Genomic DNA, 24341 nt, shown 5'->3' on the forward strand with positions numbered 1-24341 from the left:
GCAGGTCTAAAAACCCCAATTTTAATGTTTGCGGATGACACGCTTATTTTATCTAAACCCCGAGTGGACTTCAGCGTGCTTTGACGATTTTTGAGAGGTTTTGTGAGGACTACGGGTTGGAAGTTAATGTAGCCAAAACCAAGCTCATGACGTTTAATCCGCATTGTCATTTTAAGGGTAACTTTTTTATGAATGGCCAAAGAGTGGAAATGGTCAGAGATTTTACTTATTTGGGCATCCAGGTTGATAAGGGTGCTAAATGGGGAAAGCATATCGAACTGGCAGCACTAAAACATCGTCAACATGCAGGGGTTTTACACTTAGAGCACGAGAAGTCATTGACTAAGCCAATTATGCCAGTTCTCCAAGTGTATGAAGCTAAGGCTTTAAGCTCGGCTCTTTATGGCGCTGAGCTAAGGGGGTTCGAGAAGTTAACTACTCTTACCATAGCTGAAAATAAGTTTTTACGTAATATCACAGGTCTCCCGAAAAGCACCCCCATGAAGCCGTTGAAATATGATTTGGGTAGAAAGGATATTGCAGATTTGGCGAGACTTCGTCCTATTTTGTATTGGCGCAGGCTCTGGACTACTCCGGAGCTTGCCCATTATGCCTTAGGATTTATGGATGTCATAAAAGCAGACAAATTCCATAAGATACACTGGCTTAGGGAATTGGCCAAAATGTTGAAGGAAATGGGAATGCAGGAGTTGTGGGAAAACCCTAAAACAACTTTATTCCCTGCTAAAGAGATACTAAAGGGACAATATTGGGAATTAATAGCGCAGCATATATGGATTAAAGCTAATCCTTCCACAATGGAAGGACGTTTCCTTGAGTCTAAATATATCCCCAGGTTAGAATCCTATTGGGATCTAGTTACGAAGTCTGGTGATAGGAAGCTTTATTTCCAGTTGAGAGCTGGGTCTCTGCACCTAAGATCACTCACTGGCAGGTGGGCCAGTGGAGATAGTGATACTTGCCTAGCATGCGGGACTCAAAAGGAAACCATCCCACACTTTCTTTTTGTTTGTTCCGCGTATTCAGTTCCCAGAAGAGTTTGGTTAAGCACAATGTGTAAATCCCTGGGGACAACAAGTAGCATTGAGGCACTTAGAATAATTTGCACTAGCACTTTACCATTTATTTCTATTGCTGTTGCTAAATATTTGGGCTGGGCGTGGACAATGTGGAAGAAAAGATTGTTGGGACCAGTAGCACCAGGCGTAAATTGTATCTAGCACTTTATTGATTATTGTACTGTGTAATATACGGGATTGTGCATTTTATATGATTACATTCTATTTAATAGAATTTTGTATATAGTTTTTAAATGATTCTTTTATATCTTATTCTTTTTAATCTTGTTCAAATGTTCAGAGAGACATCTGTATTTGCAATTGCTGAGGCGCATACATTTATGTATTGCTAATGGAACGCCTATTGTTCGGATGCTTTTATGAATTTTATTCGAATAAAGCTGTTTTTGATTGATTGACATACAAACGAGAAAGAAAGAAACCCCATTCAATATAATATTGATCTGCAAAGGATATCGTCACAAGCTTGGGACACTTGGAGATCACCAAAGAATCTCTAATAATCTAAAAAAAGGTTTTACCATCTCTCTCTTCTTAATTCTAAGTACAATATTGAATGTTTTAGCTGCTGATTGGAAGGATTATGTGTAGGTTGAGTGAGGTGAGGCGAGTGAGGTGATGGCGAGGCAATTACAGACAAGTAATTCTATCTTTAGGGAGCATTCTGGAATATATTTTTAAAAAACAGATAATGGAACATCTGTACTAAGGATAGCTGGGATGAACTAACCTTAAACTAAGTGGTTTTATCAAATTAATTTAGACTAAAATGCGGATGATAACAAAATATGGATACGTAAATAGACTGAAGCTAGGTGTAATTAAAGTGTGTACTTCCAGTAATAATTAAAGACATTGCAAGTTCCTGGGCCGAGTTAAGCAGTAGGTTGCAGAGGCTTCTCTATTGACCCAGAGTTTTTCAATTACAATTCGAGAAAACTTAAAGGAGCAACACATCTATCTTTTCTGATGATAAAGAAATGCAAAGAATATAAAAATAGAAAACAGAATAAACTATTACTAAGATTGGGCATACTTGGAAAAAGGTCAGAACAATGATAGATTAGGCCTCTGTTGCCTAAACTGTGGGTCCTGACCTACTGGTGGGTTTCTTTTGAGCTGATTTTTGGTGGGTCATGAATCTTCAAGCAATAAATAAAGATGCCTTTAAATTCAGTTTTTTTTGGTACGAAGGGATGTAACGATAATCAATGCTGAAATGCATTTCTACTATGTGTTTAAGGAATGAACTATGCTAAATTTTGATTGTAATAATAAAAACGATAATAAAAAAAAATAATATGTTTTTATCTTGTCACATTTGCTGCGCTTTAAAAACAGAGGTCAAATGGCAGGCCATGTCTTTTGACAAATTGCTGCTTTTTAAGTCGAGCATTCGAAACCTCTTGTATATACTTTAGTACATACTTATTATTATATACTTATATGTGTATGTACTATGTGGGCTCTGGAGATCAGCCCTAGGACTTGTCTGCTTCCACTTAGGGACTTTTTGTTCTGTTCAACTGCCTCTATTTAACTGTCTTGATAGAAAACGATCAGCAGAGGTCAGTAAAATACCAGAATTGCTTTCTGCTGAGGGACTTTCTTTTTTTAATTTTTCTGGTAACTGCCTCTATTTAACTTTCTTGATAGAAAACGACCAGCAAAGGTCAGTAAAATACCAGAATCACTTCAGCATTCTCTAGATTCCAGTCCATAGAAATTGTCTTCCTCGAGCACCCGTAGACAATAATATTTTTTTCAAATCTTGTATTTTCAGTGATATGACCATCGAAGGCCCTGATTTTATATTAAAAACAAAGCTTTGGACTATACCATTTTCCGCTGAAAGGCAATATTACCCTCCATGTGTTCCTCTACCTCACACAGTTTGGTGCTTACTTTCCCTCCATGTTAAAGAACAGTAGATGTTTCAGCACCCAGGCTAGTGGGCCGAATAGCTAAATACATACAAGGTCCAAAAGGCGAGACCAATTGCATTGCAAATGCTTGTTTAACATGGGTATTGGTGTTTACAAACTGCCCTCACTTTGCAGTCAGAGAAAGAAAAGTAAAGTGAATTATGTGGCAATCATGCTGGGGTACAGGTGTTGGAGAGGAAATCCTGTAGGATGTCATTTTTTTTGTAACACTCATCAAAATGTAATGCTGCAAATTAACTGTACACATTCAGCAGTAAGGAAAGCAAAAATGATGCCCATTTTTTGTCAGTTCTCGGTGTGATGAAAATAAAGATTTTAATAGGATCAAACCAAATCAAGATACTTTTCTTGGTGGTGTCTGATGATAAATATTCACTGAAAGACGATTTCAACACATTATTTGCGTGCAGTACAGTTTTTTCCATAAAACTATAAGTCTGTGCTAATTTAGAGTCCTTTTCCATTGAAAATGTGCTGTCTGTAAATGACAGTGCACTACCACATGATGCTTTAGCTTCATTAAAAATAATTGCCCACTTCATGTCTATTAAATATAAGTGGGTCACAAAGGTTTGTTGTTCTAAAAAGTGGTTCGAAAACGTTTGGGAACCACTGGATTAGGCGATGGTGATTCATTTGGGTGCAGTAATGTTTAGTTGTGTCCTGTGAGATTACACAAATAAACAACAAGGAAAACTTTCATTAAGTTAGTGATATGTGGGCTATAAGAAATGCAAGCATTGGCAAAGCCAACATATCTCGTTTTTTTTACCTATTGGCTTTGCCAAATCTTTTTGCCAATGAAATTTAGCATGTGTAAAAAAAGAGAAAAGAAAAGGCAAGATAACGTCATTCCATAGGTGCATGCATGCATCACAATGCATGCATGCAAATACGGAATGATGCAGGCACCATTTTGTTTTTATTTACTGATCCAAGATGTCAGATGCCAAATGGATCGGTAAATTAAATCAAAATTATTTGAGTTGCATGAAAACACTTTTTGCTCTGTGCAATGGCAGCTGCTGGGCCCTCCCAAAAAAGTAAAATAAAAAATATGTAAAGCAACAGGAAGGGTGAAAGGAACAGCAGAGGAGAGGGTGGGGTGGGGGAAAACAGAGGAGTTTGTGTCAGAAGTAATGATGATGGGCGGTGCGAGGGAGCAAAGGAGGTGCTTAAGGCTGGGACTGGGCGATGCCCAAAAAATAACAAAAAAAAGTCAGTAAGGGTGTGGGCAAAGCAATAGATGAGCTTCAGTGGAGGGACGAGAAAGCAACATAGTGCACATAGAGGGAGCAGTTGGTAACAGTAGCAGCACACAAATGAGAGGGCTAGAAAACATGCAGACTTTCATGGAGTGGTAAAGAAAAAGGAAGAAGAGTTGGTAATAATAATAGGTCTGGCCTTTGTAATGTGTGTGTTGATTTGTTGGCTTTGACAATGTTTATCTGTAAAGTTTTGTTCAAAGAAGTAAAAGACAAAACATCTCTAAATACCAAAGGAAAGGCAAAACCTTATTTAGTGGTATTTCAAAACTATACATTAAATTCAATCAATCTTTATCAATTTCATGGTTTATTTTTCAAATACTTTTCACTCAGGAAACTCTGAATAGATTTAAATAAGAAATAGGGAGTGTTAGAATGTAATAGGAAATGCTTACCAATGTCTAATTTAGTTTCCAAAGGATTTAGCCATTTTGTCCTCAGTAGTAGCCCAGGGCCTATTAAGAAGTACACATTTTGTCTCAGATGTCAGCCGAGTGAATGCAGCAGATGGCTCTTTCCATGGCACTAAAAGCCTTTGTTTGCCAAAGCTTGTGCTTCTGTGCCATACGTGGAGTGCAGGAGATAAAACAAAAAGAACCCTTAAAGTCTGCTCTTAAGCCATACCCCAGCAAAAATATCCTGGTTGCTGTGCTTTTAAAGACAGGCTAGAAAGGGGGAACGCAATACATGAGGGAGAGAGTTAGAACACACATGTACTCTCCTGCAGTGCGGAATGAAAAATAACAAAATAGTTACCTAAATAAGAGTGTTGAAAGGATACAAGTCAGCCAACAAAAAAGATTGCAAAGACGCTATGCTCCCTGAGGGGTGCGGGAGGTAAACTAAAGAAGAGGAAGACAAGTCATTGAATATCAAGCTAGCAAATGAGAGTGACAATAAAGCTAACCAATAGTAAGCAATGGGTGAGTTGTAAGACCACTGTAACTTTACAATGGGTTTCATAACCAGAAAGCTTGTGCTTTCCTTTAGCCGAGATCTAAAAAGTAGTTACCTGAATGTGAACAGCTAAAGAATTTCATTTATCCAATCAAAGGATGCTAAAGATGCGATGTCACAGTGAAGAGACAAACACAAGAACAAGTGGAAAAGCCTTCGAATAAGAAGCAAGCAAACAAGAGTGACAATTAAGCCAACCAATGATAAACAACGGATGGCTCTAAGCCCACTTTAAGTTTTTAGGTCTCGCTAGAGCCAGCGCATGCACTGGTCTGGCGAGACATTTAGTAAGCTGGTTTTAAAAATGCTGCCAAAGGCAGCCACCAGCTTGCTGTTACGCACACAAGCGCGCACCTCGCTCCGCCTCTCCAATGTTCTGTTGCTTGTTTAACTTGCAGTACGAGGCGCGCTCGCTTGTCTTTTCTTGTTTTTTAACTTGCAGCACGAGCGTGCGCTTGTTACATCTTGTGATGTTGCTTGAACATGCTATTTTGCCTGGGCACTTCACTGATGGCTGTGTTCTTCTGCCACCCACACATATTCAGTTTCCCTCTCACGCATGTTAGGACTGGAGTAAATTAACTCAGAAAAGTGGGGTCTAAGAATAACCGATGATTCACATCACGTTGCGGGAACAATGGGATGCTTTTTAATATCCTGTGTTATACTTAGGCAGATAAGTAGGCAAAATCACTTTGCTTTGTTTCACCTATTTAATTTTCAGGTTTCTTTCCAAGAGTTCAGCATATTCTTTAGTGCCGCCACTTGGCTCCATCTCTTTTATCCCCAACTGCTGTAATACCTCTGTTTAGCTTTTCCTGAACCCATTCGCCTCCTTTTCCTAAGGAAACACCGTACATGCTTTATCCACCCTACATAACCTTCTTCGTCATCACCTTCTTCGTCCTTGATACCCAAACACTAACGAGACAGGAGCGCCCCCAAGTGCCTTACCCGAGCGCATCACTTTTATCTCGATCAATTATTTTTGGCATTCAAACAAATGTACAACACCAGATGTATCATGTCTTAGGACGCCCCCATTTCCCCCTTCTCTATTTCCACCTTCCTCCACCTACTCATTATCTCTAGTGTCTCTCTTAGTCTCCCTCCCAACTAAATATTTCACCTAGTTTTCTCCTACACCACTCTTTCCTGTCGTTCCACTCCCCTCAATCAAGTACCTTTCCCCACCTTTCTTATTTTTTCACCCTTTCTCCACCCTCCTATTGTTCCCTTCTCGTTTCTCATTTTACAATTAGCGAGTCAACTACTTTGTGCATAAGGGAGTCAAATTTGTGCAACGTTTATTAATCACACAGAAAGCAATGGTATTGCTATAGCTCACCATAAGGTTATATCTCATGACACCATTAGATGCATTATTCCCAGTTCCCATCAAATCAGACTTAGCGACAGATCACATCGTAAAGTGTCATTAAAAATATGTAGCGTTCTTTCCTGGAAACGGCTCACACCAAATATATCCATTCCTGAAACATGTCTCTTCTGAACTTTCCAAAACAGGTGGAGGGAAAGGAAACGCATTTTACAAGAATACCATCATTTTTTTGCGTAGGTGGCCAATTTCGAATTTTTGGACAAATTTCAAGCGAATAGTTATATGGAAAGCTGTTAGCCTAAACATTTCTGGATCTTTACAAATGACACTCCCCACCAACCCTCCTGCCCCCCAAAAAAAACCTCTATAATGTGAGTGTTTTTCTCACCAGGCCTCTCTAATCCTTACTTAAAACTATTGCATTCTGAGCAGTGAGTGTAGTGAGTGCAGTAACTAGTTAAGTGAACTATGTACATAACAAATGTCATAAAAGGACTTGCAGAGTTACAAAAATTGTCAGTTTACTAAAAACCATAAAGCGTGCACATCTTTCTCACATTTCTTTATTCATCACGCTGCTAAGCGCTGCATCCCATTTTCACGATAACCGCACCTCGGTGTTAATCATGCACCGCGTGGAAACACTTCCCACATAGGTTCAAAACAAACAGAACTTTCTTCCAACCACACACCCTGCACAGTGTAGAGTGCTATCCATGTAAGCAGGCACTTCAGCACCCCACATACGGAAAGCAAGCTCTATATACATTTTACAATACAATAAAATTGCTCCCTTGCCCAGTAGCCCCTCCCGGTCTAAAACACATTTATTTGTAAACAGCAATTTCTACACCAAGATACCTCCATTTTACCTCCATCTTCACTATTTAACAAAATGTTGAGATCCAAAGCAAATCAAGAGTTCTCTATGTTCCAAAAATTGGAGTGCTTGCAAACTTGGAAAAGTGAGTACTCCGGAATTACGGATTGCTCCATCTTTAAAAAACACAAGCTCCTGCATTTGATAAAAGGCACCAGATGTTTACATAGAGGTAGGTCGAGATAATTGGTAACATATTATATTATTATTGGATTTAAATAGCAAAAGGCTTTGAAGCACTGTAGAGAAAATCGGTGGCAACTTGGGCGACTTTCCATACCACATAATGCCACTTCACTCAGTGCCACTCTACTCAATGCTGCTCCACTCCACTCAACACCACTTCACTTGACTCAGCTCCACTCCACAACACTCCCCTCAACACCACTTCACTTCACTTAACTCAGCTCCACTCCACTCAACACCACTTCACTTAACTCCGCTCCTCTCCACTCCACTCAACACCACTTCACTTAACTCAGCTCCACTCCACTCAACACCACTTCACTTAACTTAGCTCCGCTCCACTCCACTCCACTCAACACCACTTAACTCAGCTCCACTCCACTCAACACCACTTCACTTAATTCAGCTCCACTCCACTCAACACCACTTCACTTAACTCAGCTCCACTCCACTCAACACCACTTCACTTAACTCAGCTCCACTCCACTCCACTCAACACCACTTCACTTAACTCAGCTCCACTCCACAACACTCCACTCAACACCACTTCACTTAACTCAGCTCCACAACACTTCACTCAACACCACCTCACTTAACTCAGCTCCACTCCACAACACTCCACTCAACACCACTTCACTTAACTCAGCTCCACAACACTTCACTCAACACCACTTCACTTAACTCAGCTCCACTCCACAACACTCCAATCAATGCCACTCCACAAACCGTTGTGCCGCTGCACTCAGTGCCACTCTATTGAACTCAGTGCCACTCTGCTCAATGCTGTTCCACTCAAGTGGACTCAGATCCCTGAATGCACCCTCATCGGCTGGGGAGAAGTTAAGCAAGCATTGGCATAACCAATAGGTTTTGTCTTTGGGAACTTATAAGTGTTTAGCCATGCAACATTTGATGTTGTCGCAGCAAGGATATTGTGCTGGATAACTAAACACTTATAAGGTCCCAAAGGTGAGACCTATTGGCTATGCCAATGCTTGTTGATATAGGCAACAAGAGTCTTTCACATACACACAGCGAAGACCTGTCAAGGTGGTTATATCTAATAAACAGATTAAATAAATAGCACAGAAAAGTGCACATTGTCATACTTAGGTTTAAAAATCAGGGCATACATTATCATTCACGAAACAGAACAAGGAAATTAGCAGAATAGGAAACCTTTTATGACACTATAAGGCTCAGGCCAGGCCACAGTTAGAATTATGTGCACAACTGTAAGCTACATATGTGGGCACGTGATTAAGTAATTAGCATACTTTGAAGGGTGGCTTTAAAAGCATAGATGACATTCCTTGTCAATTTCAATGTTTCTATTTATGGTCGCTAAAATGAAGTTTTATCAACTGTGGCATCTTCCTGCAGCCTTTCCATTACTATCCTGAAGCTAACAATATCAATGGTAAGAGACCATGTGAGAGGGATGTGGAATTCTCGCCAACATATAGTGCCGTAGTTTTTGATTCATAATTTTCTGCAATTTGAGAAGAGAAATGTATACCCATTCAGTATGAACAGGTACAATAAGGTTATCAATAGTTTCTTATTTACAGGTACGATGTTTGCCAGTTTTTATATCCAAATTGAGTAAATTGAGCACATTGCAAACATGGTTAAAGTATACCCATGATGCAATACGATTAACATGTGAGACAATGTTTTTTCATTGGTACAGATTTGAATAAAACTGCTATGCATTGTCAATTGTTTACTACGGCAACACAGAGAGAACTTGAGGGCCTCAAGAAATGCACACCGATAACCCTAGAAATCTGCAATAGTAAGTCAGACCAACTCGCAGTTGAAATCCCTGCTAAACAGCAATATTTTCAATAACGTTTCACAAAATAGAATCCCATCAAAAATGTGCAGTTCTTCTGTCGTTGGCCACTAAAGAATAAGGTGAGATGAATAGAATGACTAGTAAATGTGAATCATTTTCACATGGGACCAATGGAGTGCCTTCTTTGTAGGAGTGAAGAGCCAGAGGCCGAGGAAGGCAGTATTGGTGACGTTTGTGCATGCATGTGTGTACGCATGCTGTTCAGATTACCAATTGTGTCTAATCCCAGTTCTAGATTTGATGGCATGAAATGCTCTCTTATTCCACATTTCAGATATCCAATCTGTGGACATATAATTTGTACTTTGCCAAAGGGTCAAATTACCAGCCCTTGCTGGCTCTTCCTCCTTGATGTTGCCCTGGCTTTTTGCATAAACTTGGGAGCTTGGCCTGGCCGTGTAGCAGGAATTTACTCATGAGAGCTGCCAGCCAGTGCCACATCTGTGTCTTCTCATGCTTTGACATAAAAAAAATGACTAAAGAGAGAATATGGGGCATTCATGAGAAAACACGTGTACTGTGGCGGATGATAACGCCTCCTCATTCTCATTGGTCTTCCATATCATCTCTAAAACAATGTACCATGATATTTAACTCTATCATGTCCGGTTCGTCTCATGGATGCACTACTGTCTCTATCTCACTCTTTTGCACTGTCTTTACCTCTCTCTCTCCCACCAACCCCCTTGTGGCCTCGTATTTCATCCTTTCCAATATCTCTCATGCGCCTTCCTCAGACTCTACTAACAATTCAGGGTGCTTTCACTACACCCAGTGAGCTGCTAGAATTCTGATGAAAGTGACTCCTTACATATGGCTTCTTCTACGTTACCTCTATGTTGTCTGATGTAACTTCCCCTACCTATTGGAGGCATCCCATTTTCCATCTTCCTTGTTTTCTATCAGCACCTCTGCACACATTTTAGAGGGAATCTAAACTATTACAAAATCCTAAAGCCACATAAAAAACGATCCCTTTATGTTAGAATAGATCTCATCCATCCCGCTGAGCTGTTACATTTATAAATGTATCCTTAATTCCTTGTACTGTGTTAATTGAGGGGGTGATTTCTCCATGTTATAGTCTCTATGGTGTTGCTTAGTTTTGCTGTCTGTCTCAGGTACATGAGGTGATAATCATATTCTGTGTGTGGTGTGTCTCTATTTGAAGATGGTACTCAGTATCTGTGAAGCAGTGAGTGCCTTGTATATATGGAGCACTTACAAATCCATGCATTAATGATATGAGGTTTTAGTTTGAGACTGAACCCTGTGGCTGAGCATTGTGCCACCATTGTTCCTGCTGGGGTGTTTACCTATGTGCACAAGACAAGAGTAAATGGCTATGTTATCTTCACATTGAAAACAGCATTAGTCTGTCATTTTTAGGTCTTGCCTACGCAGTGCATGTGTTGGCTTGTTCGAGACATGCTGTATCTACTCTATGGGCTTCGATCACGCCCATCGTTTTTCATTTGTTCTTTGGTGTGCCCTTTATAACTCCTTGGTTTTCATAGGTGCATTGGCTTTATTTGTCTCCCCTTTTGGTGTTTAGTTTACTCCCATGGCTACTTGCCATATTACATGTAGTCGTGCCCTTCAGTTTTTACTTATGGTGCACTATTGGTTTTTTTTGGTGTTGGATCGTCTTTTCAGAATGTTGCGTTGCACTGAGCTGACGGCATTTTCATTTAACAATCGCCTCACAAGGCGTCCCCAAATGGGAGATACCACACCCCCTGACGGCATTTTCATTTAAAAATCGCCTTGCAACGCGTCCACACAACGGGAGATACCACACACTTTCATCCCCCAGCAAGGTTTTTCTGTATTATTTTTAATTGATGTGCTTTTGACCCCTCATCCCCCAGCAAGGCTTTCCCATATTTTTAGTTTATGTGCTTTTTAGTTTATGTGCTTTTGATAAAGAAAATAATTGTAAATACCGTGAACTCCACCCTTGGTATGTGAAGCCTTGCACTCCGGGAGCCTTTTAGCACTGCCTTTGTTCGACCTTGTCATGTGATGCGGTCCATAAAGGCTTCACCTTATGTGTTAGTTATTTTAGGATTACAGAACATCTGAGGAACAGCGTGGAATTTTGTTTTGATATCGAATCAACACTGGAGCAATTCTAATCAATTGCTCCCAATGTTCATTAAAAAAAGATTCTTTTAAAATATGCTTACATTCGTGACCAAACAAAAATGCACCTTTAAGAATAAATATTGAGAGATTGATCAAATCTTTTCAGCTGTTAAGCACACAATGGCCCAAATGCTAATTATTGCTCTGACTTCCATCTGACGTTTGTATAGGGCAGCACCATTCTAAGATGGCAGCGTTAATTACCTACCTTCATTGAGGCTATCCTTCTTTCCGTTTATGTATATTTCTCCTGCAGTGTCATGGCCGCTTTGTTGTGGCGTGCTGAAGTGGCGAACTTCCGGCACGCAGTCACCGGCCATATAGAAGGGAAAAGGATAATGAGTGAGTGCTCTGCTTTTGCAGGTTGTGACTAATTGATTTGCCTTTGGCATGAAGGTTGCACTGTGCAGGCTAGGATAAAGGAAGGGTGCCTCAGGGCCTATCAGCAAGAGACCGCTTTTAAGTTGCTGCCTCTGGTGTAAAATGTGTACATTAGGGACTCGATATGTCAACTTATGCTAGGCCTCAGGGTTAGTGTTCTGTGTCTTTTCCTCTCACCACTTGAAAATTAATTTGGTCCTCCACTTCACTTAATGAATTGTCAAATCCCTCTTTTCATCTGCTGACCATCTACCATGTTAACATAGCTCTTTACCACATTCTGTCCCTAACAGGTAGTTCCCTTTCTTCATTCATCGAGTGGCTCATACCAATGTCAGAACTGTAAGCCCCTGAATTGAAGACCCTTACGTTCACAGTGAAATGCATCAGGCTGTTCATCCCTCTCTCCCACTCCCACCAACACTGTCATCTTTCCCCATGCTCCCACTGCCACCTCTCATTTCTCCTTTTCACTCCAACCGACCCTGTCATCTCTATCTCTCAATCCCACTGCCCCCTCTCAACTATCCCTCGCACTTCCACAAACCCTGTCATCTCTAGCCCACACCCTCACTGCCCCTCTCATCTCACCTTCACACTCCCACTGCCCCTCTCATCCCTCCCTCACACTCCCTGTCTCCTCTCTGTACTGCCTGCTCACACATGCTGCCTTCTTGTACCTCCTCATGCTGTGCACTTGTCAACCTCTCACCCCCCTTGTTTTTTTTTTACAGTTTTATATAGCGTGCACTTGACCCAAAGGTATCGGGTATCAGAGCGCTTTATATAGCACCAGTTGTGTTACATGAGGACACATTCATTTTTCTTAGGCACGGGGAGATTAAGGATTTTCCCAGAATCACAGGATGTTCAGCGCCATTGCCGAGACTCTAACCCGGTTCCCCCGATTCGAGGTCGACCGTTCTAGCCGTTAGGTCAACTCCTCTCCCCTTGTCTCAGTGCTGTTCTCACTTATACTCAGAAACTAGAAGATGTGCACGGTCCATTTCTTTCCTTGCTCTGTCAGCTGACATGCCTCTCTGGGTCGGGTGCCCATCCTTGGTACCCCACTGTCAGCTGGTGGGTGGTAAAAGCCTCTCCGAACACCTGCCTTACTGTCAGGTTAATAAGGCTTCTTTGGGAACAGCAACCAGTCCCTCTCTATTTCTCTCACTCTCTCTCTTGCTCTCTTTTCCACTCTTCCTGCCTTTCTCATTTGGTTGAATTCAGGTTTTGAGCACAGTTTCTTTTCTGTGCCTTTTCAAGGTTTCCATCCTTCAATCCCATGCTCTGCTCCTCTTCTTAGGATGTCTTCTGCTTACACAGGCACTCTCTCTTTGTGTGTCTGTTGCCTGCTCTCCCCTTCTTTCTCTCTTCCTCACAAACTCTTTCTGCTCCTCTGTCTGGAGTTCATTCAGCACTTCTTGTACAAACTACCTATTCCGCTCTGGCTTCCTGTCTATCTATTCTTTGCAAAAATGAATGATGGATTTCACCCAGATCTCTTGACTGGGGGTGAATGTTTTGATTTGTTCTGCATTCCGTCCATCAATTGTGTGTCTTTTGCTTTCTCGCCCTAAGTGCGCCAGGTATGCCCAGACGTGGGTCCTTGGTTCACTGTACCACTGGAATCAAGCTGTCCTGGCTAATGAGGGGTGAAACCCCGAAATCAGTCCTAGGATGCTTGTTTCAGGTCCAGGGAGGATCTGGCTTGGCAGTTCGGGCTAAACTGTTCCCATTAGGCACAGGGTCAAGCCTGATTTGCATAAGGCCAGGTCTAAACTGGGGTGGCATGGTGAGCAAAAGAATGATGGATTTAACCCAGATCTCTTGAATGGGGGTGAATATTTTGATTTGTTCTGCGTTCCGTCCATCAATTGTGTGTCTTTTGCTATCTATTCTTTGCTCTCACCCCTATCTATCCATAATGACACATAATTCAACTATACAAACCAACTCCACACCACACAATTCCACCTCACACAATTGCACAACTAACAATTTCCACCCCAACCCACATAATTCCACTCCACATACATCTACTCCACTTCAAACCAAAAAATAGAGATGAAAAACATTGTCATTTACACCGCCAATAGCTCTAACTCTTGCAAATGCGAGACCTGTTGGCATTGTCAATGCTTGTTGCTGGTATGTTATCCTTAGATGCGACAATGGCTAAATTGAACTTTGATGGTATCAAGGCAGCAGTGATTCCAAGCTTCAAGTAAATAAAAAAAGATGTAATGATTAACAGAAATGATGCCACCCGCACTTTCAAACCGGGCCACTCAAGAGAAATAAAGGGGTTGCAGCGCTAATGAGATGGACAAAGGCAGACCTTTTACTAGTCCCAACTGGTTATATCCGTGGGAGGAAAAAAAGTTCCAGAGGAGGGTCGAAATTGATAGCTTTTGATCATGTAATCCTGCGGTACAGAGTAACGCTGCATAATACAATGAATGGTAGAAGTCTTAAACTGTCCTAAAACGCATAAAAGGGCACCAGTTTTATGGTCTTGTGCAACAACCTGTCGAGGGAGCTAAGGGATGGTTTGCTTGTGCCCTGTGCTGGAGCAGAGTTTTCTGTTGAAAATTTATCGAGTTTTGAGCTCCAGTTTTGTCTATATGTTATGATTAAAATTACTAATTTGAAATCATTAATTAATAGTTTGTTTTGTTAAAAGTCTAAACTAATCAACATTACTAATGAGAAGAAACAACTACACGTGGGATGCATATATGTTGCTTAATAATAATGTGCGGTTTTACTAAATGAGTGTTGTAAAAGTGCTATTTGTTTCATGTTTATGCTTTTAAAATAACGTGTGCTAATGCTTTATTGCGTTGCAGAAGGCTAGATAATTACATACACATAAGGGTATTAGTGGGGATTAACACTGTTTAATCATTATGCTGTGGTAACATTGTTTTGTGTTTCTTTTAATTAAGATGGTCCGTTTTGGCCTAAAACAAGATGGCTGCCATTTACAGCCTGCACTCGAGTGATTGAATTTTGATGAGAGGCCTTGCTGAACATGGTTGAAAGTCACCTGACCACAGCTTCTGCCTGGTTTAAAAATTTCCGTGAGGATAGCAGCTCTGGGAATGAATCCAGTTGTCCTTGGAGAGGGATAAAGCCACAATGAACAATGATCAGTCTGCGGTGGCTCTGCTATGATACCAAGGAAGAGCATATACGAAAGTAACATTTGCAAACTCGAGTTTCCTTCTTCCGTATTTTTATTTTTGTGAGTTTTCCTGAGCGGAGGTTTTCTAAATGTAACTAAGTGACATCCTTTCCTGCTCGCTCTGCTCAGCGGCTCAACGGATATTCAACGTTTGTTTGTAACTTTTACTTTGTTATTTTTATTATAACTATGCTAGACTAGAGAGGGTTCGCGTTCATCGCGTTCATTGCATCCATTGCGTTCATCGTGGTCATTGCGTTTGGACTTCTTCCTGAACTTATGCTGAGGACAGCAGCTCGAGAGACTTTACCGAGAGACCTGTCCTGACCCATTTAGCTAGAATAGGTAACTATGAGAATAATGATTTTGCTAATGATTGACTTTCATTTGAACTAATTTAGATAAATAAGCATTTGTTTGAATTACAGTGTTGGGTGGTTATTTCTTTGTCATTTATTGAGTTTTCAAATGTATTTCCTATGTTTAAAATCATGACTCAGGACAATGTCATTATGGTTTCATTGACCTCATTGTAGATGCAGATTGGTTTAGGTTATCTCTCTCGTACTCAGTGTGGATAGAGTAATAGTATGAATTTTAGTGTGATGGGCCCTAGCGTATGATGAGTGTATGTGTGTGTGACTGTAGGTTTACTCTGTCCGTGGAAGTAGGGAGAATTTATATGCGCCGATCTGCAGCAGTTTCCTGGTAGCAGAGGATGGTTTGATTATTGTCTTGATCTGATTAGATTGCTTGTACATAGGCTTTTGATTCATTGATTATTGATTGATGTTGGTATATGTACTAATACTATATGTTGAAGTCGTCGTGTTGAGTTTTATGTAGTGCTTCTGGAACTTGGGAGCTGGTGACGGTTCCGTAGTAGGGCAGAGGGAAGTGTGTGCTGCTCTCGGGAAAGACGGGATTGTTGGAATTACCTGTACGTATGCAGGAGAAACGTGTGACAATTGAAGTTGCGCGTCACATTGTCTGGGTTCGGAATTAGTGACATCGTCGTGTGTTACTATTAGAGATATATTTGCGGTATAAAAGGAGTATGTATGGTAGCGAAGGTTATCTGTGAAACTCTGGTTTTAAGTCCCAGGGATCCGTAAGGTTCGCCGTTAAAGCTTATTGCTGGAGGAGTAATAGGTATTCTCTGAGCTTGTCTGGAGGACTGGGCAGAGGTAAGCTCTGCTTGGTTAATGTGTGTTATGATTCTGTAGTGGGACAGACTGTTCGCTGTTCTCGGGAAAGGCAGGATTCTGTGTGCATGTGCTACATTTTCTGGTGTGAAAGTGCGTGAATGTATGAGCATTTAATTGATTGTAAGACTCTTTGGAGCAGTCCTAGAGGAAACAGTTGATGGATGCATGTTAGAAGGGCAGAGTAGAGGGATGTGCTACTGTGTCAACGAAAGTAATTATTCCGTAGTGGAACAGAGGTAAGCGCTGTTCTAGAGAGAAGCGGGATTCTTGTGAGGAAGAATTTTCTTTACTATCCTGTGGTTAGAGAAACAGATAATGGAGATGTTTATATGTTGTAACTAATAGATTTTGTGGAATTTGAAACGAAGTCTACCAAGAAGGCTTTGTAAAGGAGGGGTAGACGAGTGACAGGAGACAGGAGCAGAAGCGACTGCAGCGACTGCTGACGTCATACAGACCGTGCTCTGATTGGGTAGTGGATCAGAACAGTACTCGCGCTGGGATTGGTGCGTTAGTGTGAGCCGCGCAGGGATTGGAAGAAGTACAGAGTGACGTAGACGCTCCAGGATTGGTGCGTTGGTGTGAGTCACGCTGTTATTGGACAAAAGATCGTACAGTTGCAGAAGGGACTAGAGAATATTGGTAAACGTTAAAATGTATTACCAACCGGAGGAAAAGAAGAAGAAATCCTTGTTCGGTAAAATAAAGAGGTGGTTCGACAAGGATAAGAACATAATAACTAGAGAGGGTGAATTGCTACCTCCAACAAGAACTCCTGCATCCTTCATGGTTGCGAAGTATGGGTATCATACCTGTATATGGTTAGATAACTGGGCTAAGTATACTAAGGAAGATGGTGTCTTAGCGTTCCCAGAACATGGTTCATTTAATCTGGCCGTGTTGAGAAATTTACGAGAAAAGATGAGGTGTCTAGAGCCTAGACCAAGGCCGACACAGTTCGAGGCGTTGGTGGAATGGGAAGATGAGGTGCATGAGCGAGAAAAGCAGAGGAGTGGAGGCAATTATAGGTACTTTTTTGGGAGGAAATATGATCGTGAAACTCATCATGATCGAATGAGGAGATGGCGAGATGCTAGTATGTCAGAGGGATTATATCCTATGAGGACAGTTGAAGAAACGGAAGGGAGGAAGGGTACAGAAAAGGTGCCAGATACAGAAGTGAGAAGGTATGGGGCTAATGATTATGAGGATGAGGTCTTGGATGACATGATTTACAAGAGACCACCTCCATATAGACCAGAACCAGAAGAGAGCACGCCAGTTGCTACTCCAATAAGAGATACTTTGCGAATTGTGAAAACTGAGGTTGTGACACCTGATCTGAAAAGTGGTAGCTCTTTCACGGAAAGGGAGAGAGAGAGAGAGCGAGAGAGAGAGAATCGAGTCAGTGATGAGAAAACTAGAGAATTAGCCAGAACAACATCTGAGCTGACTGAGAAAATTAGGGAGCTGACGAAAAATCTTGAAGCTGTTACGGTGCCTGTAACAATAGGTCCGGTTGTGCCTATTTTTGATAAACAAAGAATGGGTGAAAATAGTTTGACAGTTCCTTATGTTGGAAATGGTTTGGTTAGTACTTGTACTTTGGAGGAATCAGGAATGAGAACAGGAGGAAATAATTTGAGGCAGTCGAGACATGACACATATAGTGGAGGATCAGATGTACAGCCCAATTCAGGATTGAATACTGGTTGTTTGGGAGGAACGATTTTGGAACCATAGAGGATGACAGAACAAGTGGGTGCAGTGAAAAAGTCTACTGAAATAACAGCTGAGGATTTGAATGATTGGTTGAAAGTTCTTCAAAAGAAAGATAAAGATTCACAGGCAATTGATGTAGCCAGGTTGCGCATAGAATTGGAGGAGCTTATTGCAGGAACAATTCCTACAGATATACTGAAAAACCATCATGATGGAGAGTTGTTATTTATGTGTAAAAGTATCACCTGGAGGGCTAAGAGTACACATGACAGGTTAAAGGCAATAGCGAGTGAACAAGGAGTTGACATGGATAAGGTGAAAGCTTTGCAGAAGCCTTACAGGGTGGATTTCTCCGACAAGGATATTGAAAATCTAAATGGTGCTGGTAGAACAGGGCAGATTAAAGAAATGATTGCCTTATTGCGAAAATGGGGTGGTGTGGAAAAATGGAAGGATAGATGGTACAAGAAAAGGGAAGATTCAGTGGATAGGACTTATTCAGCTTTTCCTGTGAGAGAAAAAGAGAAAACAGTGGATGCTTATCCTATGAGAGAGATTCCTGGAGGAGGATATGTACATGTCCCATGGACTAGACAGGATATTTTGTCATTTACGAATGATTTCCCTCGACTGAGAGAAAAGCCCGTCGAGTGGTATAGGCAGGTAGACAGGTTTGTGAAATTGTCAAAAGTGCTGTGGATTGATCTGAATAGTCTGTTTGATATAATTGTTCCAGTGAATTTGTGGGCAGAGTGTAAAATAGTTGTAGATTGGCCTGCTAAGGAGTATCCAAGAGATCCGAAAACAGGAGCACCAGATCCAGATGTAATGAAAAAATACGATCAGGTTATTGTGTTCCTGAAAAATAAAGTACCCCCGAAAGAGACAGACTGGGTTAAGATAGATCGAACACATCAGGAAGCGAAAGAATCAGTTCATGCTTTTTACGAAAGGCTGATACTGGCTTTTAAACAGTTCAGTGGAGACGAACACCTGGGTGACAAGGATTTGAGTCATTTTGTATACAGATTTGTATATGGCCTGAGACCTGAAATCAGTGAGAGAATACGTGAGCATACAGTTGATTAGCAGAGTAAAAAGATTGATGAAATCTTGAGACATGCAAAGTACTTCAGTGATGAGATTGAAGCAAAACAGAGAAAGCTGAAAGAAAAGGCAATGTGGGCACAGGTGAAAGTTGCTGAGAGACAAGAAGCACAGTTGGTGGAACAAGCAAATAATCCAGGAAATAGACCCAGATAGGCAGGAAAGGGAAAGGGGAATCTTGAGGAGGCAAAGAAAAAGTTCCCTTGTCACAACTGTGGACAATTGGGGCATTGGAGATCCGAGTGTACCAATCCACCATTAGTGAGTAATGAAAATAAACCCTTAAATCAACAGGTGCAGAACGAGGGGTGTAATCATCAGCAGCAACAGCAGAAGGTTGTCAGACAGCAGAGCCAAGAGCCAAAACCGCCCTTGCCGCAGAATAGAGGGTCCCAAAAGTATAACCAGGACTCGGGATTCTACAATGATGAGCAGGTAAACAAACCGAGACGTTCTAACCCGGTACAGCAGTACTGGTTAAAGAATGAGGGGAGTGAGTCTGAAGGGGACTATTGACGGTGCCGAAGAGAGGAGGAAGAGTGCATACTTGGTGCAACTCTAGAAATAGACCAGGCAGGACCATTTGTAGATGGGAAAATAAATGGGGAGAGTGTTACTTTTTTGGTAGACACAGGAGCGACGAGATCAACTGTTAGGTCAGCAGATATTAGAAATCTTCCTCTCTCGGACAAAGCAATCCAAGTGGTTGGTGTAGCCAATACACAGATTAAGACTCGTCTTACTGAACCAGTAAGGGTAAGAATAGGGAAATTTTCGGACATGCACAGATTTGTAGTCTGTGACACTAGTCCAGTGAACTTGTTAGGTAGAGACCTATTGTGCAAGATGAATTGTACAATTTTCTGTACTTCGGATGGAATAGCTTTTGAGACACCGGATGAGGATGTTTTGTACCGGATGACTCTAGATAATAGAGAGAGTGAGATTGTTGGTACATATGCTGTGTTTAATCCAGATGATTTGCCTCAGGAGTTGAGACACACAGTGAAAACAGCAGTTTGGGATTTTACTGGAGAAGATGTGGGATTGATGAATAATGTAGATCCAGTAAAGATTTCAGTGAAAGAGGGGATTGTTTATCCTAATATTCCTCAGTACAGATTGACACCAGAAATAATTGAGGGAATAACTCCTATAATCGACAAGATGATTCAACAGGGTGTTTTGAGAGAGATACTGAGTAGCCCATGTAATTCACCGATAATGGGGCTGAAGAAACCTAATGGAAAGTTCAGGATTGTACAGGATTTTAGAAAAGTTAACAAGATTGTGGTGGCATGTTGTCCCATTGTGCCAAATCCTTCAGTGATTTTGTATCAGATTCCTCATGATGCTGAGTGGTACACGGTGATTGATTTGTGTCATGCTTTCTTTTCAATTCCATTGCATCATGACAGCCAGCCGATTTTTGCATTTCGGTTTGGCCAGCGTATTTTAGCATGGTGTCGTATCCCACAGGGGTATACAGAGAGTCCTTCGATATTCAATCAGTTATTAAAGAAATCATTGGAGAGTTTGATCATGCCTGAAAGCTCAGTACTGGTGCAGTATATCGATGACTTACTTGTGGCATCGAAGACACGTGAAGCTTGTGAAGTAAATACCATAGCTTTACTGAATCATCTGGCAGATGGAGGGTTAAAGGTATCTCCAGCCAAATTGCAGTTTTGCAAGAAAGAGGTGCATTATCTTGGACACAATATTGAAAAGGGTCTGAGAAAGGTGACTGATGACAGGATCAAGATTATCAGAGGAATGAGAGCCCCGATGACCCAGAGAGAGGTGAGGATGTTTCTGGGGATGGTGGGTTATTGTCGTCAGTGGATAAGTAATTTCTCCCTGATAGCAAAGCCACTGATTAAATTGACAAAAAGTGAGGTGAGAGACCCATTGGAATTGGATGGAGAACAAATGGCAGCATTTGAAGAGTTGAAGAGCAGAATGTGTGAAGCCCCTGCTTTGGGAATGCCAGACTATGAGAAAGAGTTTGAGTTGTATTGCAGTGAGAGAAATGGATGTGCACTTTCAGTGTTAATTCAGAAGCATGGACAACTGAGAAGGCCGATTGCGTACTTCTCATCGACACTTGACCCGTAGCTGTGGGTTTGCCAGGTTGCTTGAAAGCAGTAGCTGCTACATGCAGAAGCTTGGAACAGAGTGAGGGCATAATAATGGGATATCCTGTAAGGGTATTCGTACCTCATGATGTGGCAATTCTTTTGACAAGAAGCAGGACTCAGTACATGTCACATAGTCGGCTGACTAAATATGAGAAAATTATTCTGGGAGCGTCAAATGTGACTCTTGAGAGATGTGTGAATGTGAATCCAGCGACACTTCTACCAGATGCTGACAATGTGAATGTGGGAGATGATGTTGATCATGATTGTTTGGATGTGCTTGATTACTGCACAAAACCCAGACCAGACATAAGAGATTTACCGTTGCCTGAGAGTGATCATGTGCTGTTTGTGGATGGATCATGTCTAAGGACTGATGATGGTGTGCTGAGTGCAGCATATGCAGTGTGCAAGGTTTCAGAAGTTATGGAAGCTCCGCCTTTGAAAGGAGTGAGATCTGCTCAAGTGGCTGAATTGGTGGCATTGACGAAAGCTTGCAAAATTGGGAAGAATTTGAGAGTGACTGTAATGACTGATAGTCAGTACGGATTTGGAGTCATTCATGACTTTGGTCAGCTTTGGCTACAGAGAGGTTTCTTGACGTCGAGTGGGACTCCAATAAAGAATGCTGAAGTGATTGGAAAATTGCTTGAGGCGATACAGCTGCCTAAAGAGTTAGCAGTTGTGAAGTGTGCTGCTCATGGACAAGGAGATGATTTTGTTACTCTTGGTAATCGTTTTGCCAATGACATAGCACAGTATTGTGCAAAGAACAATCATTCGATTAATAGGGCACGAGAAAGGGAGATGTCTTTTTGTTCTGTGATGTTTACTAATGTCCTAGAAACGTGGGATGAAGTGAAACAGTTGCAGGATGAGGCAGGAGATGAGGAAATGAGAGATTGGATCAAGGCAGGTTGTGCCCCAAGAGAGACAGATCATGTTTGGATCTATAGAGATGGTAGACCAGTCATGCCTAACTCCATGCTGTCGACAATGGCAAGAATGTATCATGGCCAGGGACATCTGGGGAGGGACGCAATGATTAGGTCATTCAAGCAAACCTGGTACAATGCAAAGTTCAGGTTGATTGCAGAAAGCATCTGTCAGAGATGTTTGATTTGTCAGCAGTTCAATACTGGAAAGAAGACAGTGGTGAGTCTAGGAACAATAGGCAGAGAAGGAGGTCCTTTTACCAGAATGCAAATAGATTTCATTGAAATGCCCCAAGTGAACAGATTGAGGTATATTCTAGTGGTAGTCTGTTTGTTCTCAAGATGGGTGGAGGCCTATCCAACTAGGAGGAATGATGGAATAACAGTTGCAAAGTTACTGTTAAGAGAGTTGATTCCTAGGTACGGGTTCCCAGTGACAATTGAGTCTGATAGAGGTGGACACTTCTACAATGAGCTCATGGGTTTAATTTGTGAAGCATTGAGCATACAGCAGAAGCTACATTGTGCATACAGACCAGAGGCTTCTGGCGTCGGCGAACAGATGAATGGCACAATAAAAAAACGAATTGGTAAGATGTGTTTAGCCACTGGAATGAAATGGCCTGATGTCTTGCCTCTAGTGCTGATGACTATTAGGTCTACTCCAGATAGAACTACAGGTTTGCGTCCGCACGAAATCTTAATGGGACGTGCGATGAGACATGCTTTCGTGCCTGTCAACAAGTTGATGACAATAACTGATGACATGATTTTGGATTACTGTAAAGGCCTGGCTGACGCAGTTCATTCTGTGTTTCACCAGTTTGGAGAAGACGCTACCACACTTGAGAAGAAGCAAGCCCATGATCTGAGTCCAGGGGACTGGGTGAGGATTAAGGTACACAGAAGAAGAAATTGCTTGGTTCCAAGGTGGGGAAGGCCAAGACAAGTTATTCTGACTACGACAACTGCAGTAAAGTGTGCCGGTGTGAAAAACTGGGTGCATGCGAGTCATACTCTGAGAGTTCCAAATCCAAAGGATGGGACTGGTAAGGAGTATTTTGAAGAGTCAGATTCGAGTGATGATGAGGAAACTGAGCCAGTGAGAAGGAGAAAGAATCCTGAAAGGGCTGAAGGAGAAAGAGAGTCAGGTGATTCTTTCTTTCCAAGAGAGGTTTCAAGAGAAACATCGAGAGTCTCAGAGGAGAGATCGGATTCTGTAAGAGTGCCTGAAGTTCCAACAAGCAGTGGAGAAGACAGAATAGAAAAGAGCAATTCCACAGAGACTACTCCTGAATCAGATGAGGAGGTTGAAAATCCACTTGAGATTACGCCTGAAGAAACAGGGTCAGAAGAAGATACAGAGGGACAGATTGCGGAAGACCCCCGAGGAGGTGTAGGGAACATTCCTGATAAGTTAGGTGAAGGGACAAGTAGACAGCAAGAAGATTGCGTGTCGGAGACCCGAGGAGGGACAGAAATAGGGAAATCTCAATCAGTGGTGGGAAAAACTGTGGAACAAAAGAAAATTGTTGAAGAACAAGAGGCAAATGAAACAGAATCAGATGAGAGTGAGAATGAGAAATCAGAGGGTCGAGTTCTGAGAAAGATAACTTGGATTGGAGAAAGAAATAATAAAGAAGTGAGACCAAAGAGGATTGTAAGAGGAGATCTTTGGCCCAATAGGATAAAGAGACTGAGGTACAGACTGACACGAGCAAATTCATCGAAAGCTAAACAGGTGAACGAGGTGTCGAGTCAGAATCAAGCAAAAGGTGAAAAACAAAAGGTTACAAAAGAACCAGAGGAGATCAAGAGAATAAGAAAACCTAACCAGAAGTATAGGTCACCGGAATGGACGTACGTGGCACTGTCTGAAGGTGAAGAGACAGAAAGTCAAGGAAATCCAGAGGGGACCGTACGAGAAGTGGTTGAAGAGAAAACTGTTGGAATCCTGAAAGTTATCTTG

Source organism: Triturus cristatus, chromosome 3_1, assembly GCF_964204655.1.
Source record: "Triturus cristatus chromosome 3_1, aTriCri1.1, whole genome shotgun sequence".
NCBI lineage: Eukaryota > Metazoa > Chordata > Amphibia > Caudata > Salamandridae > Triturus > Triturus cristatus.